Consider the following 18,176-nt stretch of genomic DNA (forward strand, 5'->3'; position numbering starts at 1 on the left):
GCTGTCTAGAGCGCATGCTCTGAACAAGCTCACATCAATGCTAAGACCGGCACTCTTGATGGTGCGGAATGCACGTTGCAAAAGAACTGTGGAAACTCGCCATCAGCACGCGCTCAGCATTCACGCACACAGCTATGGCCGGCAGTGAATACTCCCTGTACGTTCCATCGGCTGCAATCTACGGATATTTGGCGAAAAAGACGGTTGCGTTAAAGTCGCCGAAGTTCCCCTTCCAAAAAAATGGCAAGCCTGAAGGCCAACAAGCTCGCCAACCGAAACACCGAGTTGGCCAAAATCCGCAGCGAGTCGCCAAGAGTTCCTTCCACTGAAGAGGACATCCACGTCTACGGCTATGGCCAGTTCCAGAGGATGGCGCTGCTCTGCTCTATCGTCTCGTTCTTTATGAATGTAGTCCACAGCCAGACGCTCCTCGTCATGTCGCGTCCTATGGCCCATTGGTGCAAGCCCCCCGACGAGTACGCCGGCTTATCCAGGGACGAGTGGAAGAACACGAGCATCCCCACGGACGTGGACGGACGATTCAGCAGCTGCACCCGCTACGAACCGCCGATGCCAACGCCCGCGGACAATAAGACCGAGGTCAGGTGTAACCGCTGGGACTACGACAGCGAGGTTGGCACCACCGTCGTGAAAGATTTCAGCCTCGTCTGCGACAGGAAGTGGCTGCTCCGGGCGCTCCGGATCGTGTACTTACACAGCGGATCGGTGCTCCTGCCCGTCATGGGCTCAGCGGCCGACAACTATGGGCGCAGCGCAGTCCTCGGCCTAACCCTGTTCGGCCTGGCCTGTCCGGGGTGGTCATGTCCCCGGTGAAGACACTGTTCGAATTTACGGAGCTGCAGCTTCTCACGTCTGAATCGATCACCACGTTTCAGGTTGATGACGGGATGCGCGGTTCCATTTTTAGAGAATATTATCATAACGTGTTTTTTATTTCAATCGATGAAGGCAGGTGAACAGTACAGCGCACAAAAAGACAAAGATATATCGCTTCCCGGTATTTTGGCTTAGATCGTTTGAATTTGATTACAAGGACAAAGGAAAAAAACATGCACGACACGCAAGCGCAGAGTGGCAACTGAATTTACACACAAAAGGAAGAAGAGAACGTACTGAAAGTTACGCTATGCCAGGGCGTGGCACACACCACACAACACCGTCTAACTAATATGTCTTTGCTCAATATTCGTATATAAACACAAGGTAGCAAAATGACCGACAGGTTTCTAATGCCGCGGTCCCCGAAACTAATATTACAAGGCGCTTCCGAAAAATTCGCGAGTTGTTTTGTTTCGACATATTATTGTGCGGTTAAAGGGGCCTTGCAATAATTTTGGCCTCGAAAGAGTTTGCAGTTTTTAATTTTTTACAACCTTTATCGTCCAAAAATGGCGCGGAAAACCCACCTGATTCTTTGAAATACAGTAGTCTCACGATAATTCAACCTTGGCTATTTCGTACATCCGGTTAATTTAAACAAATTTTAAAATTTGGGTTGTCCCGCAATGTTTTTAATGCATTCATCAGCGCTTAGTTGAAACGGTGTTTTCGTTTAATTCATACTTTCTATATCCGCGGCCCCGTTGGGTGCTCGTATTTCCGAGCAAGGTTGCACTGCAGACAGACAACGCCCACAACGCGTATAGGCTGGTTCACACAACACCGTTTTCTAACGTTGCGTTACGTTACGTTAGGAAAAGTCACCGGAAAATCTGTGCTTCGTATGAAGCTTGGCTACCAATTGAAGAAGATAGCCTGGCACGCGACAGTCGAGACACGAATGTTTCGGTGACGACGAGCTGGGATGAGGAGTTACCCTGGCAACCAGGGACACAAGGCTCGTCGTAACGTAACGTAAGGAGTTGAGCTCTGTTCTACTTTTCACACAGCACCGTTTTCTTACGTTACGTCTAAGCCACCGAAACATTTGTGTCTGGAATGTCGCGTGCCAGGCTATCTCCTTGAATTGGTGGCCACGGTAATACGGAGCACAGATTTCCCGGTGACTTTTTGTAACGTAACGTAAGAAAACGGGTCTGTGTGAACGAGCCTTATTTCAGGGTGTGTTGCTTCTTCACAGCACACTGGTGCTCAGTAAGAAGCGCACTCACCGGGCTCAAGCAGTGCACACATGAGTTAAGAGAACGGGTACCACGCAGAAATTCACATAGCAACTAGGTCCACGTTACGGCATAAGCGCAAGTTGCTATGAAAACTGCCACTCAGTGCCCATTTCCATCACTCATGTGTGCCCGGCTTAATAGTCCACATTAGACAACATGTTGGCCCGATGAACAAACCGAGGTTTCGTTTTCAGTTGTCATGCGCTGTCTAAACAGTTCACTATAAACAACATTTTTGAGGAATAAATAAATTTATGTCAAGCATTTCACAATTGTTTTATGTCTGGCATACCTGCTCATGATCAGTTGGCCTATGTAGAGGAAATCATCAGCGATCTGTTTTGTATGTGAAGCCATTCGTATGGAAAATTATAATAGTAGTTTGTATATTATTTAAATGAATTTCTGATAAATGAAACAAAACTTGTGGCTTCCTGGAGTTTTAATTAGTGAGAGTCTACTGTATCCATATTACGAAGCGTAATATCAAAGCAAATAACGAATATTTCGCGATTTGCAGCCTCGGGGTGGCGTCGATGGCAAATAAGGCATGACGCAAACCTGGGTGCAATGTAATAAGTTAGCAAGATGTGACATTATGTGCTCAATCAAATACTATATTTTATAAATATTCTTTCAACGTTTGTAAATAAGTCAATAACTTTATATCATCGACACAGCTGTACAATATTTAGTTTTAGTGGCGCAATCTACTCCCGAGGGGAAAAACAAAACCTATTCCTCCCTGAGCATTTCTATCCCTGTTGACTTTTCCTTTGACTATTCCTCCCCTTGCTACTATGCCAGTCGGGCTTCTTTCCGGAAAAGAAAGCTTTTCGCCTCCTTCCCTCCTTTCTTTCTCTCCCTCTCCACACCGCTCGGACCAACCTTCAAGGTCACCATATGAATCGCAAGCAGAGGACGCGCGCGCTGTAGGCTCTGGAAAAGAACCCAAAGGTTCTTGCGCTCAGTGCACCCGGAAATACGTCACTGAGCACGTGACTCAGAAGACGGTGGAAGAGTTGAGAGTGGTTTAGAGACGCCGAAAACGTCAATTGTATGACTTTATTTGTTTTCAAGAACGAACGCCCAAAGGCAAATTGGTTTTTAGTTTTTTTTTTCATCCAGACATGACAAGGAACAACTACCACAATTATTCGACCGAATTATTCAGTCACATAATTGTTGTAGTTGTTTCCTGTCATGTCTGGATTTAATAAAAAATTTGCCTTCGCCAGTTAGTTCTTAAAAACAGAAAAGTTGAACCATTGACGCAATACGTTCAATGCGAGTTAAAGGGATTGTCCGGTCAAATTTTGTGTTCGAGAAAACAATTGAATATCGTTGTCCTTGCCTCGAAACGCATCGTACGTGCAATATCTGAATTTTATATGCACCTCTGCATGAGTAATTGAATTTATACTGCTCCAATCGCACTCTAGCGTAAACGCTGTTTTCGGTGGCAACATTGGAGCTCTGACGTCACACAACACAACGCGAGCATTTCTGCAACCTCCGGACACAGAGCGAGTTGCGCGGCTCGAACACGGATGGCGCCACCATAGAGGTGTATGACAGCGCTCGCGTGGTCGGAGGCGCTCATTACTAAAAACTAAACAAAACAATAATGAATCAAACCTCATTCAACTTTAGTTATGACTGCATATTATTTTACTAAACACAAATTACGTATTCCTAAAAATATAATATATTTTTTTAAAAGTTCATGTCAACATCTCACTCTCAAAATTTTGCTTTTTTCTGTTTTTTGCGTTTCTAAAACGAAACCGCTGCCTATGCGCATGCGCGCTTGCGCTCTGCGCGTGCTGAAACCGGTGGACCGTTGTGGAGGCGTCCGTGGGTCTGCTCGGTGCTTTCGCGCTTTCGCTCGCCTTCGGAGCGTCAAGCTTCGGCGCCTCGATCATCGCATTGCGCGAGCCTCGCACTATCGGGCAAGTGGAAAGCTTTTCGTGTCTTTGAACCACCTCATTTGTGCGGTTACGCAAAGTCGTGCCCAAGCAGCGTCGGGGACAAGAAGCACCCGTTCGTTTGGATCCCAACTGACGACGGTGAGTTTGAAAGTTTTCACCCCAATTGAAACTTTTCCTAAGCTGATCTTCCAGCCACAAATTGCACCATTGGAGGGTTTTGTACTCTTTTAGGTAATTGAATATATCGTTTCATTTTTGAAATTTACAAAATGTCACCGTGATTTCATTGCGATCTACCCATTTCGGCGAGCGTTCTTCTTAGCACGGTTTTGTACGTGGATGAAGACCGTCCTGCAAATATTTTACGATCTATAGACTGTTGGCGAAATATCACCTCCTCTACCTCTCGTCGATCTCGTTCACAGCAGTGTCGATACCCCGTCGAGTAAATTGAAGTCTCTATATAAATATTCTTCGCCCAGTTTTGTAATATTTCGGAGTTCACATCCTCTAATATCTGCCCGTTTTTATTAATGTATCTCGTGTAGATTCTTTTACAGCCCTGCGACTCGTTTTTTCACGTTTTATTTCTTTCAAAAATAAATAGAAAGCTGGATAGTAAAATAATTTTAAAGACACTTTTAAAATTTTGAAAGATTTACGCGTAGAAAGGCGGAATGCAGACAGCAGAGCTTGATCGCGAGATGTGCTATCCGTCCTTCCATTTGCAATTCTTTTAAAAGTTTTTACACCTCCCAACGCACTCCCCTCAAAATTAAAACTCGCGTTAGGCATTTTTTTTTTCGTTTGTTGCAGATAAAATAGCATCATTTGCATTTTTTTTTTCTTTTTGTGTATTCATACAGATTCTCAAGGCATGAAAATCACTCCAACAAGCCTCAGGGACAGGGAACCCAATAGACAAAAGGTATGTCCGTGGTAACTTTTTTGTGAAGTGCACTTGATTGTTTGCCAACCTATCAAGCTTCCTGAATATGTAACCATCAGCATGCTAGGTTCCGCCGTAGTGATCTATGCAGTCTAATCTACGATCAACTGTACTGTAAAACGAGAGTGGCTGAGGCAAAGAGGATTATAACAAAAACAAAAGGATAGTAAGAGCAGCCCTCTGCAATATTTCATAGCCCTGTTTCTCTTCTGCAAGTGTATGTGTTATGACGAGACAAACTAATGTGTTCTTACATTGTCCTGTGCAGATCCTGAGAGGATAGAGAACACACATACAGCAAAAATGAGAAAGAGCAATGAAGTGGCTGATCCATCCCATGGGCATCATTGGATCTCGGTGGTCACACCAAGAAAACCTGGTTCAACTCGTGGTTCAACTTGACGGTGCAAGCGACAGGTATCGGAAGCTCATCAAGAGGCCAAGAGAAATGAGAAATACCAAAGTGGTCTACAGAGAGCTAGGTCTACACATTATTAAGTCTCTAAAGATTTTGGTTCAAGTCTGTAAGTAAGCAACGAATAAGTTTGCCTGAATTACAATTCATTGTGTTAACTGTTTATTTGTATGGACCAGTCAGAATGACACGAGCTTTCAACTAGGCATGAAATCTTTTGGCTGTGCTTCTTAAGACCCTCGAGAGGCAATGTTGTCCACTGCGTCAGCAGGTTGCTCTTTGCATGATTTTTATGGGGCAAGATCATAGACTAACAGAAGCCTCTGAGCATCCACTTTGTTTAGACACGTTGTTAGCCTGCTGGTGGCCAACAACCTCTAGGCAGTTTTCTTTTTAAAGTGGGAGGGCGAGGGGGGAAATGTCTGTTGCTTCGAACCAGTGATTCCAGGACCTTTGGCAGCTAGAATTCAAACTACGTATTTGGAGAGTTCCACTCTTTAAGATCTCAAGTTTTGGTGGACAATATCTGACCCACTAAAATTTTGCATTATTGTCTTATTACACAGGTTGAAGAATTGATGTTTTATCGTAATATACGTTCAAGTTGGTATTTGAGATTCCACAACCTATAACCATTTAAATATCTTCTTAGACATACCTCACCGCAGGCACGTAGTTAGGATGTTGTTTCGGGGATGGGGGGGGGGGGGGGGGGGGGGGGGGGACGGCGCTTATGACAAAATGCTGTATGGGGGGAGGGGGGAGAGGTCCTAGCAAAGTGGAAGATTTCGGGGGGGGGGGGGGGGGGCAGGCCCCATGGGCCTCCCCCCTGGCTACGTGCCTGCCTCACCAATAGGGCTGTTTGCATACAATTCTCCGGCAAGGCTGCATATTTACTTCGCACTGGGTTTGCTTCTATGTAACACATATCACAAATTATGATTGTTTTCATGTCACGGAAACAGACATTTCTATTTGCTGTTACAATATTCTCTTTTTAATATGGACATCCCCAGTTTCCAAAACAATTCTCTATAATATTGGTCATCCATAATCTTGAAGAATAAACAATGAAGGTGGTATGTTGTTTATTTTTGTCATCTGCAACTGGGAAAGGGAAAGAGCTGCAAGTGATTCAGGCTGGAAACCCCTGAAAATTGTAACCATTGAGTCACCATTGTCATATCTAACAATTGTGCTGCTCTGGGTAAATTCCGTAATCGAAGAGCTTTACTAAAAAGCGCGACAGGACAACGAACACAGAAGGAGACACAGACACAGTGCTGTGTCTCCTTCTGCGTCCGTTGACCTGTCGCGCTTTTTAATCATTATGAATCACCAACTCGCCCGACTTTCTACCCTCCTCATTCTTTTTTGCCACACTAATATATTTCCCCCCATTTTTTTATTTTTATTTTTTTTTGCGTTTGTCGTTACAGAGGCCAAAATAAAAAGATAAAAAAAAAAACAACATGTATTTATCCGTTTCGCTCCCAAGCTAGCTGTCCACAGTACATACTTCGTGTTTCTTTATTTAACGTGACGAGTTCGAATTGTATGGGGACACATATCAGTCCCCGAAAATATGACATTTATAGCGGCGTGACCGAAACGATCGAACACGTTAGCGAGAACTAAGGCAGTAATAGTTGGTGGGCGCCGATAGCCTTTCAAAGTGAAAAAGCTATGTCATGTTCGCGCTAACAATGTCGCACATTGTATCTTCACCTGGCACCTCTTGCTAACGTAGATACTGCGCTCATTATTAATTTTTTTCCGCATAGCAACGCTTGTATAAAGTGACATTGTAAATTGTTTTTCCTTGTCATGAAAATGACTGAATAAATGCGTCAACGAGTGCGAAAAATGCTGCATTTGTTTCGATTCCCTGGAAGACGCGGACGACAAGTAACGGACTGTCAACTGCTGGACACAAGGTAGGCAAGCATAACTTACAATTCTTTGCCATAACACGTGGTATGGGACGCGCGGACCGTAAATTTCCAAAGAAAACCTACCGCGGTACCGGCGGTACCACGGTAGGGAGCAGCGGCAGGGCACGGCGGAAGGGCTGCGCCATGTTGGATTTTGAGCGGCTTCGTCTTCGCAAACGGCTAGGAAGCCGCTCCAGCTAGCTCGACGGCGTCAAAAGTAATTAATAAAACATTAGTGCTTCAATTTATGAACATAATTATCGTTGCTTATTTTAGTTTCGCAATCTATTAATAGAGCAATGAGGCTTCGATTCGTTGCAGTAATGAGCGCCTCCGACCACGGAAGCGCTGCTGAGCGCCCAGTTTTCCCAGAAATCGACTTCATTGGGTCTATGGGAGTGTCCTGGCACTGATTTCTGTCTCGTCGTTTACCTGCAAGTGAACGCATCGGCGTGCTTCGTTTTTGTTGTTGTGCTCGACTTGTTTTGTGGTTGGGTGAGATTTTTGCTGCGCGGTTGGGTGCCACAACCACCGGGCAGCACATGCGAGCCAAGACATGACGTTCCACACTTTTCCGCGAGACGTGCAGTGACGAGCAAAATGGATTGTCGCCGTGCGTAGGGACTTGGTTTCTATCAAGGTCGAGATCCCGCTTATGCAGCAATCATCTCACAGAAGAGAGCTACGAGCTGTGTTCAGCGGGCAGAAGGCTCGTAAGCTGAGGTGTGATGCTGTGCCAACGATATTGAACTACGTCCATCCACCCCTCGCCCAGATCGGATCAATCAATTTCTTTATGCAGCGAAACCGAAACCAACAGCTAGACCACCTGGAAACAACACCAGAAGTTGTATTTAGCACGCGTGCAGCCAAATTCTGTTTGACCCGCATGTGCAATAAGAGCGTGGCTACGATTCACCGACACGTACAAGTCAAGTGACGACATGCATTTGAACGATTCACTGGTTGCCTTCGACCCGCGGTCATCGCCTCTGAGGGAAAGACCCACAGTCTCATCATCGATCCAGTTCCTCCGCCGATGCGTGTACCCAGATATCGCTTCGTGTAGTTGCCGCTTCAGAGGCGAAATCTGCATCCTTTGCTTTGCAAGCGCTCCTGATTCGATCGGTGGCCATCGCAGTTGTGTTTGCGCGAAACGGCATACGTCCGCTCAAAACATTATGACTGTTTTCGAGTAATATCCCGCTAAAAGACGTGACTTTTTTGCACATGCTTTGGAACTGCAATAAAAGAACCTTATTTCAGTAGAGTACAGACTAGGACAGTGGTTCTCAACCATCGATGCTTCGCGGACCCCTCGTGGATCGGTGGAGATGATGGAGGACCCCGTTCGTGGTGAGAGGAGAGAAAAGGTATAGGTCAAATATAATAATCATTTAATTAATAAATGGATATAACTAAGAGCTAGTGTGAAGTGCACCTCTCTTATTGACGTTCACACGAACAAACTCGCCCGAAAACTGAAACATTTCTTTTCGACCTAAAAAAAGACAACTTTAATTGCCGGGCTTGACTGAAGAGGCAGGGCTTCGCAGACCCCTAGAAGGCCTTCGCGGACCCCCATTTGAGAACCATTTGCCTAAGAGGCTATATAATTCGAAACAAAATACAAGACATCCATCGACCAACGCTTGTTATCCCGACCATCCGACAAACCTTTGCGTTTTGTGACGTCACGCAGCAACTACGGATGTCAGCCATTGACTCTGGCGAAATTCGGGGTGCAGTTTCGTACATACGCTCATGAAAGGTTTAGTTAATAACGGCAGATCATATATCAAAATAAAAATGTTGTTTGTCCACATGAAGGCTCCCTCGACGTAAGGAGCGCAAAAACTTAAGTACTTCCGGTTTCGACCGGACAATCCCTTTAACTAAAACTAAAAACGACAAGAATTACTTCTCACTAGTGTTCAGCGTCAGAACATAAATATTATGAAGGTTTTCTCGATCTTTCTCACCTGTAAAATGGCATGAGAAGGCGACCGTAGCGCAGGCTCAAACTGTATCCATGTCTCGCACTTGATGTCATCGAACCATACCAATAGTCATTCCTTGTTCTTGCCGAGAAAAACAAATTCGGTTGTGCGAAATATGTGGTGCACGAGGTACACGCGCAGCAGTGCAAGTCAGGTTTACCACTGGGGCATGTGACACGCTCGTCCTTATCACTGGCTGAACGGGTTCAAGGATGACTCAGAAGGTACCTTCCCGAAAACTCCCGCAACGCCTCTCGTCGTTCCCATATTGCATCGCGCGGGGAATTATGGAACACTTCCGATGTATGTTCGAGCCGGTTCGAGCGTTTTGTACGTCCTGGAAGGAGTTTTATTCCTCTAGCTTACCACTGCGAGATCAAAAAATACGTAAAAAAAGACTAACAGATCGAAAAGCCGAAACGTACCCTAATTTGTTATCGTCTGGTTTTTTTCTTGGCTTTTTTTTTCGTTTTAAAATCCTATTCGGTTGTTCTCCGTCACGCTTCGTACATCGAATTGCCATAGAGTACTTCGAAAAGACGATGATAGGCGCTGCGTATTTTCGGAATGGCCTATTGGTATGTTGAGAGCATCGAAGTGCCGTACCTCAGGAACGTTGAAGAACTTCCGACACGGTGCCCGTATTCCCCCAGGCTATCAGCACCGTGCTGCTCTTCGAGGTGGCTCCGCAAGATCGCCGGATGCTCTTCTGCATGCTTAACATCTGCGTGCCCCTGGGGCTGGGTACGGTGGTGCTCGGCCCTATAGTCACGACCTTGATGCACTGGTCGGCCATGCAGCTTGTTGTGATATCGCCCCTCTACTGCTGCTGCCGACCTACCACCTGACGGACGAGTCTTCGCGCTGGCTGATCACTTCGTGGAAGTTCAAGGATGCCGAGCGGGTTATCTTCTGGGCGGCTAGGAAGAACGGACTCAAGGTCCTGTTTAATGTACGCTCAGCATATTTCAGGGTCAAAGAGAGCGCCGTCTCGCGTGACGGGTTCACCGCCTGGCCCACCATCTTCCACATTGTTAGCTCGCCCCTGTTGCGTTCCTAGTCGCTCATCGTTTTCGGTGGTTGGTGTGTCATCTTCATCGTTCGGAGGCGGTGCCGTCAACTTCTACATAATGATCGGTATCGCAATCATGTTCACTCAGACCGTCCACTACTTTGTCCTGAGGGGCTACGGCCGCCGGAAGCCGATGTCGGCCTACATGCTGGGGTTCTCAGTGCTGATTACGTCACTGGCGGTATTGGTGGCTCTGAGGATGGAGCTGGCGTTCGCGAAAGTCAGGGTGCCGATCGCCTTCCTGGTGGACGTGGCGTTCCCAACAATGTTTGTGGTCACCGTCGAACTCTATCCGACAGCGGTGCGCAGCGCTAGCGTGTGCGGCGCTTTTCTGTCCGGGCGCCTAAACAGCATCTCTGCGTCGCGTTTCAGCGCCCTGCGACTTCTGGATCCTCCAATGCACAGGCTGATCTACATGCTCGTCAACGCGGCCGTGTTCTTCACATTAGGTTTGCTGGTCCTCTCGTTGCCAGAGGCGTTGGCGATGGGTGCAACCGACTAAAGCCAGGAGGCTGTACAAAAGGACAAGTGGAGGTTGGACTCGCCGGTGAGGCGGAAGAAGAGGAGCAGCCAGGTTCCCAGGAAATGCATCGTTCGAAAGGAGGGATTTCTTCTCTGTGTGAATGCTCTCAAGGGTCGTGGGAGTGCATATGGAAACCGGCCACATCCGCCTATAAATTGCTAATCTAATAGGACCTATATATTGGGAAACTTTATATTCCTTCAATGAACATAAAGCGTGTACATTAATATAGAGCGCAGTTTTGTCACCATTTTTAAATTAAAAACCTTTTCATGAATCGAGCAGCCTAGGTTATTTGCACGAGCAAGTATACAGCGTTCCGTTGCTTTCCCATAACGCCATCATCCTTCAAACGCCTAAACTTGTCATACGCGTCTGGAAAGTAATTGTTTTTGCTTATTTTGTTGCGTAGACAGATAACGATACTATAGCAATAAAACGCGGTAATCGCCTAGGAGCACTAGACGACTTCGTCGCAATCCAGGCCCGCTGCGCAACCCTCTCGCGGTTCAAACATCCGAAAGTTCTGCGCGTGTAAAGCGAGGTCGTCGACCTGCATTCTTCGATACTTCGGAAAGTTAGTTTTTGTTCTTGTTGTTTGAACAGATTGAGATTATACAGTGAGAAGCAGAGGAAGAGTAGCAGATGAGAGGTCCTTCAGGGAAGGGCGCCACGAGAGCGCACGACACGAAAGCGCCGACGAGAGAGCGCGCGTCAGGAGAGCGCCGCGACACTAGAGCGCCTGTCATGAGAGTGCTTGTGCACGCCTTGTTTTCTCGGATCGAACGCTTTACGTCATTTTATTGGTTGAGTGCGCAGATCTCTGGGAAGTCTAAAAAATACACCTGTACGGCGAAATGCCGTACATCCAAAACAAACATTCTGCCGACATATCCTTTGCAATCACCGGACACACAGAAAAACAAAACAAAAAAGAACAAAGCCATATTCCATGAAACTCTTTGGAGAGCTAAAAACGAGTTAGCTGCATGAGAAACGTGTTGTTCTGTAGTTTTTCTTTGCGACCTCAAAGTATCCAAACTTCTCGCCTCACTCTCGCGTTTGCAGATCATGATTAACTATCGCCTGCTCGCATGGACATTAGCTGTCTTCTCCGAGTAAAGATTGCCACAGAAAAACGTAACGCAGTTCATGGAAACGTGAACCCTAAGCCCTTTCTCACTTCACGTTTTTCTCTGCACAAAGGCCAGACGACGTATCGAAAGAGAGCGTTTTCACACGACGATACAATCCCGCCATTTTTGTTTTCAAATTGGAGGAATGTACAGTGAAGTCGGGAGTTTTACTTCCCTCGGAAAATACAAGTACATGTTAAGAGATTTTACTTCAAGTAAAGTGCAATTTTTCTGAACAGTAGTACTTTAGGTAATACAGTACTTCCCAACACTGCTTGTTTATTATTTTTATATAAAACCGGGGGGAATTACTACAGGTTTCTCGAACGATCTTTGAATCTTTGAAGGTCTGCACATTCTGAGTTTTGGAAGGAAAGGCAACGCAAAAAGTTAATCTTTGCGTCGCCTTTTAGCACGCGATTCTTCGAGTACAGCACAAACTACGGAAGCAGCAGATGAGTTTCAGAGCAGGTGCTCCATTTTGATGCCTCCTTTGAGTGAGGATAAAGTGTGTGCACCTCTTGCAGTGGGCAAGAGTTCCTACGTTGGGGGGAGGCGGGGACAAACCCTCGCTCTAAATACGTCAAGTCTCTTTGAGCTTCGGACAACAAAGAAACGCCAGTCTTCGGCGCTAATCCCGCAGTTACTCGGCCTCTCTTGCGTCGTGTCTGTTCGCTCCCCGCGCCTCGTAGCAGTGCTGTCGGGGGGGAGGTTTGAGAAACTTTTTGGGGGTTTCAAACTCTCCAAACCATTTTCTCTCTCCCCTCTTACGCCACATGCTTCCCCCTCTTTGCAAATATTATCTATTTTCCAACATCTTGTCTCGTTTTCGCAGGAATGTTTGTTAGTAGGCAAGACAACCACTAAAAGTCCAAAGTAATTTGTGACTTGAGTAGAAGTTACTAACAAAGAGTGATTAAAGTAAACTACTAATCACCGAAATAAAAATGTAATTGAAAGTTACTAAACTACTCAGAAAAGCGGTTAAACTACATTAATTTGAGTAGAGTAGTTGAACTACGTAGAAGTCTGGCGGAGAGGTACCGCGTCGTACCGCGGAATGAGGGGTCGCTGGTTCGACGCCAGCCAAGGGACAAGGGGTGAAATTAGTTTCGAGGGAATAGTGAAATTCGTCAATGTCACGTGATATGACGTCAAAGATATTGGCGACTAGAAGAAACATCTGTTTTTGATATCTGACAACATTTTGATTTTCAATGAAAGATGAATAAATTAATCACCGATCGATAATCGGTCAATAAATAGACCATCCATTGACATCATCGACCATCATTGGTCAATGGATGGACCATCAAATGACCGATGATGGACTCTCGTCCGATAATCGATCATTGGTCCGTGATTAATTTATTCATGTAGTATCAAAAGGCCAAAATGATTTCAGATATCAAAAACAGATGTTTCTGATCTTAGATATCAGAAAGAGAGGTTTCTGATATCTGAATAAATTAGGATTGGATAGGATTGGCTAACTGGTCACGCGCTCCTTCCGTCAGACCTAGATATGCGGATAGGGTCGATGTTAGAATCTACATGCCCGGATATCGGAAACAACTCGATACCAGTAGCATGTGCTCTCAACGGAAACACATGTTTTAGTATCGATTGGTTATCTGGGTGATCGTGTACACGTGTACTACTTCCTACAAAGCTAACTGAAAAGCACCACGTATCTTATTTTTGTCTGGTACGTTTTAGTTTTACCATCGGTATAATTTGCGACGGGACAAATAGATTTAATTTCGAACAAGGAAGCTGCGTCTGCGTCGGAGCTTTTCGATCCGCATAGCACAATACAGTGATTTTTCATGAATGCATTTTCGTGGTAGGTCGCTCCGCGTACGATTGGCAGGTCCATTAGGCGTCCGTTGCTACACTTTGGCCATGCGTTTGCAGCGACCAGAAAAATGTGTTTGAGTGGCTTCGCGTGAAGTCGGAGCACTTAGTGTATCCGGTGAAGGCCCACGCAATCGCGATAAATTCGCATTTTTTTATTGACAATAGCGCTAGCCCTCCACCATGAAATATACGGTCGAAAATTTATGCGACCCCCACACCGCTGTGCTCTTAGCAGTGAGAAAAGCTAAGACGATCCTTCATTACCATATAGCTCTCCCTGACATTCAGACATGTTCTCGTTTCCAGAAAGGGTCATCTTCGCTGTGCTCCTGGCAGCACCCACAACCTTTCAAACTATCCAGTATGACGGCCCAGCGAGTGTCTTTAGTAGATTGATAGACATCCTCAACGACGTTCTCCTCACCTTCGATCCTGGGAACAAGTTCTTGAACGTTTTCGTGCCCCCAGACTGCCTGAAGGACAACTCTTCGGAGTTCACCGATTTCCTCAAGTCCCGAAAAGAAACGGTAACATTGTGGACTGACGACAAGAAACACCGGGACGCTTGCAATGGGAAGCCGTGCAATAAGTTTAGGCAGGTGCTTTTTCGTATGATTTTCTTCATATGCGGGAAATGCGAATCAGTTCACCTATGGCGTATCATAAAGACAGATTACTTCATGACTGCTTTTGTCATTGCGAAAAACGCGAGTCATTTTCCGGATTTTTATTCAGGGGCCTCAAAGGTTCCATATCTGCCGTTTCATCGGAGAGCCAGCGGTAGATACGTAATAGATTTCTACAACGGCAGTGTTTTCTTGACTAGCGAATTCGAAAGGAATGTCGCTAAACACAAGACTCTCGCGAGCGATCTGCTGTCAACACGGCGACGAACGCTCAACGGGAGCTTTATACATTTTGTATGTTTCGATTCTAACGACTGCGAGCACCCAAGCTTTAACGTTACTTTTCTGCTCTTGGTGTACCGCAACGCTTCGGTTAGCACTAAACGCATCAAATACGTGCGTGATATGTATCTGAGCTCGTTTGTAAGTAGTTTAAACAATCGCCTAGACAAAGATGTCGCAGACGTCCTTACTGCTCTGCATTATTTTGGATCTGCTGGTTATTCCTTTTATGTTCGTAAGCGCAATCCTGTTCCCAAGGAGACAATATTTATCCTGCCATTTTTGAAGGAGGTATGGATAGGACTTCTCGCGTCTGGCCTCTTACTGGTCTTGTCCTATGGCCTTATTGCGAAGGTGACGCAAAGGCCGAATGCCGATGCATTAGTTTTTATACTTCTGATGGTGGCGGCGTTCCTTCAACAAAGCGTTCGACTTCACAGCCGTCTGCTGAACACGCAAACGTACCGGGTTCTTTACGGCGTAATGGCCTTAATGTTTGTTGTGATGTCGACTGTCTTCAAAGGCCGCATCACGTCGTTTTTAAACAACCTTCCGCTCGACGGAGAGGTCGCACAGTTTTCTTCATTTCAGGACCTTCTTATCAAAGGTCATCGGCTTTGCGTTCTTGAGATACCTACCATAACTGCAAGAGCTGAATCAATGGCATGGATGTCCAAGCAGGGAAGTTCCATCAACAGCGGAAGAGAATGCTTCCACATTCGAAAATCGAATTCAAAGATGTATCGGGAGATCAAGATCGCCGCCGACGGGAGGGACACCTTCTTTACCTTCAACTTCCGCACGGGCAAAAGCGAACATTTAAGACGAGAGCTTTATGCTAAAGGCTACGTCGAAACCGAAGACACCGCGTTCTCGTACCCTGTAGGACCGGAAATGAGAGCATCTTCTGTCTACCGCCACGACATCGATGCGACGTTGAGTAGAGCGGTTGAGGCCGGCCTGTACGAAAGGAATTATGCATTCACGGAGTACAAGAGACGACATTTTTACGAGGGTAGTTCGATGCACCCGGAAGACGTTGTTCTGAATCTCAGCGACCTGAGACCCTTCTTTCTTGCTTGGCTCGTGGGTGTGTCCTTGTCGATTCTGGTGTTCATTGGCGAAGCAGCTGTAGTTCGTCTGGTATGCAGTAATTGCACAGAACGCATGAGGGTGATTGGCAAACGGCCGTCACGAGAAAGGATGCGAACAGCAGGTACGACGAAAAGGGTTCATCGCCGGGCTGGAGGTCGAAGGGAATTGCGGTAAGACTGCTATTAAAGGCGAATTAGTTAGTATTTTTCTAAATCAAAGCATTCTGTAGATGTAAAAAAATATCAAAGTTTTTGGCTCGGCCTTCATTTAAATAAATATTCTTAAAGTGATTTCATTTCTACATTTTATTTCGGAATAGGAGAAAGGAATAAAATAAGTTGGGTAGTGAAACTGTTTCTCACAAGAGCTTAAACAGTATGGTGAATAATGCGGACAATTAAGTTCCAAAGGCTATAAACCTGAGCTATGATCCAATTTGTACACAGCTTTACCAATCCTGACACGTTTGTCTGTACTATAAAGGGGCATTTACCAAAGCGATCGTAGTAATCAAGAACACAAAGCTTTAGAAAGTATTACGAATCACCAACTACACGATAGTGATGAAGTTTCAATAAGAGAAGGTGCACATTGCGTGTCTATGCAGTTATCCTAAACCTTGTTTTCGCGAGATACGAATGAGACATTTTTTTCGCAACAAAAATTTTGATTTCGATTTTGTTTTTAAGGTGTGCAAACTCGTGGAATGAGAATTGCTTCAAATATTTTGTTGCGAAATAAAGTGAATCATGTGGAGATACATAAACCTTTCTAAATGTGTGTGCAATTTAGTAGCTGCATATCCAACTATCCGAGTGGGCACGGGAGATTCCGAGTCAAGAGGTCCAACGCGTCAAGAGGTCCAACGAGTCAAGAGGTCCAATGTTGGACCTCTTGACTCGTTGGACCTCTTGACGCGTTGGACCTCTTGACTCGCCGTGGATCTCTTGACTCGTTGGACCTCTTGACGCGTTGGACCTCTTGACCCATATTGGACCTCTTGACTCGTGCCTGAATGTACGTGTCAAGAGGTCCAATACTACGTAATAAGACGCCGTTTCATCGAATGAATGGACATTTCATCGAACGCCATTTCATCGAACGCCGTTTCATCGAATCGCTAAGGGCCGTTTCATCAAATTTCTGTCTATCGAGTTTTGGGGCATAACAGTGCTTTATAGATGTTTTACCTTACATTTGTTAAGACTAATGTAGTCACTTGTGAGACTGTTTTTAAGGTGGAGTCAAATTACTAGAAATAAAAACCATTGGTGTAAAAAGAAATAAAAACAACTGGGTATGCGACTTACTGAAAAGTTTTGCTCGTGTACACGACAGAAAACATGACACTGGAGATAAAGGACCGACACTTAAAACACTTTTAAACACGTCACAGTAAGTGTCTGTGACGTTTTTTTACGGGCTGTCTGGGGGTTTCAGTAATGTGCAATTCACACCAGCTCGTTTGCACATTTACGCTTAGTTGAAGGTTTATTCACGGAAAGCATTTAACTGCCAGGGCAGCACGCTTACAACATAACGATACTCTGCCAGGAGAGCACACAAAATAAAACATAACGACACTCTGATTATCAGCTTTATGCTCAAATTAAACGTTCCTGCTTTTTTTTTTTTTTTAGTTTTCAAACTCTACAGAGACAAAAGCTGCACAAAGTTTCAGCCAACATTGTTTCGGGCTACACCTGGACTGGAACCACCTCCCCTTCACTGTCAACTTTATCACCGCCCTTTTGCCTATGAATGATATTCAGGGCGCTTTCTTCGGAAGGCCAACCCGCACCAGACAATAGTAAAGCCCTGGCTGTACTCTGTCACCGAAGAAGACAGAACCCTTTCGGATCCTCGCGTAACCCAAGGTTACACGTACACGCTGTCAGACAATAAAACACTACCCGCTTCCCAGAAAGCACATCGTGCTTTCTGTTTTTTTTTTTGTCTTATTTTTAATTGTTTTATGTGACATGGAGAGGGGTCATTGTTTTATGGAGGCTTTCTTCTCGAAACAGGATATGTTCACGATGGAACTTATCTCGTCACTGCACCCTGTGATTTAAAAAAAGGGAGAATTAGAAGACGTTGTGTATAAAAATTAAAATAAATTACAAAAATATTACAGGCTGTAACGGCGTTCGATGAAAGGGCGTTCGATGAAACGGCTTCGATGAAACGGTGTTCGATGAAACGGCGT

This window comes from Ixodes scapularis, unplaced genomic scaffold (assembly GCF_016920785.2).
Source record: "Ixodes scapularis isolate PalLabHiFi unplaced genomic scaffold, ASM1692078v2 PGA_scaffold6__148_contigs__length_123643588, whole genome shotgun sequence".
Classification (NCBI taxonomy): domain Eukaryota; kingdom Metazoa; phylum Arthropoda; class Arachnida; order Ixodida; family Ixodidae; genus Ixodes; species Ixodes scapularis.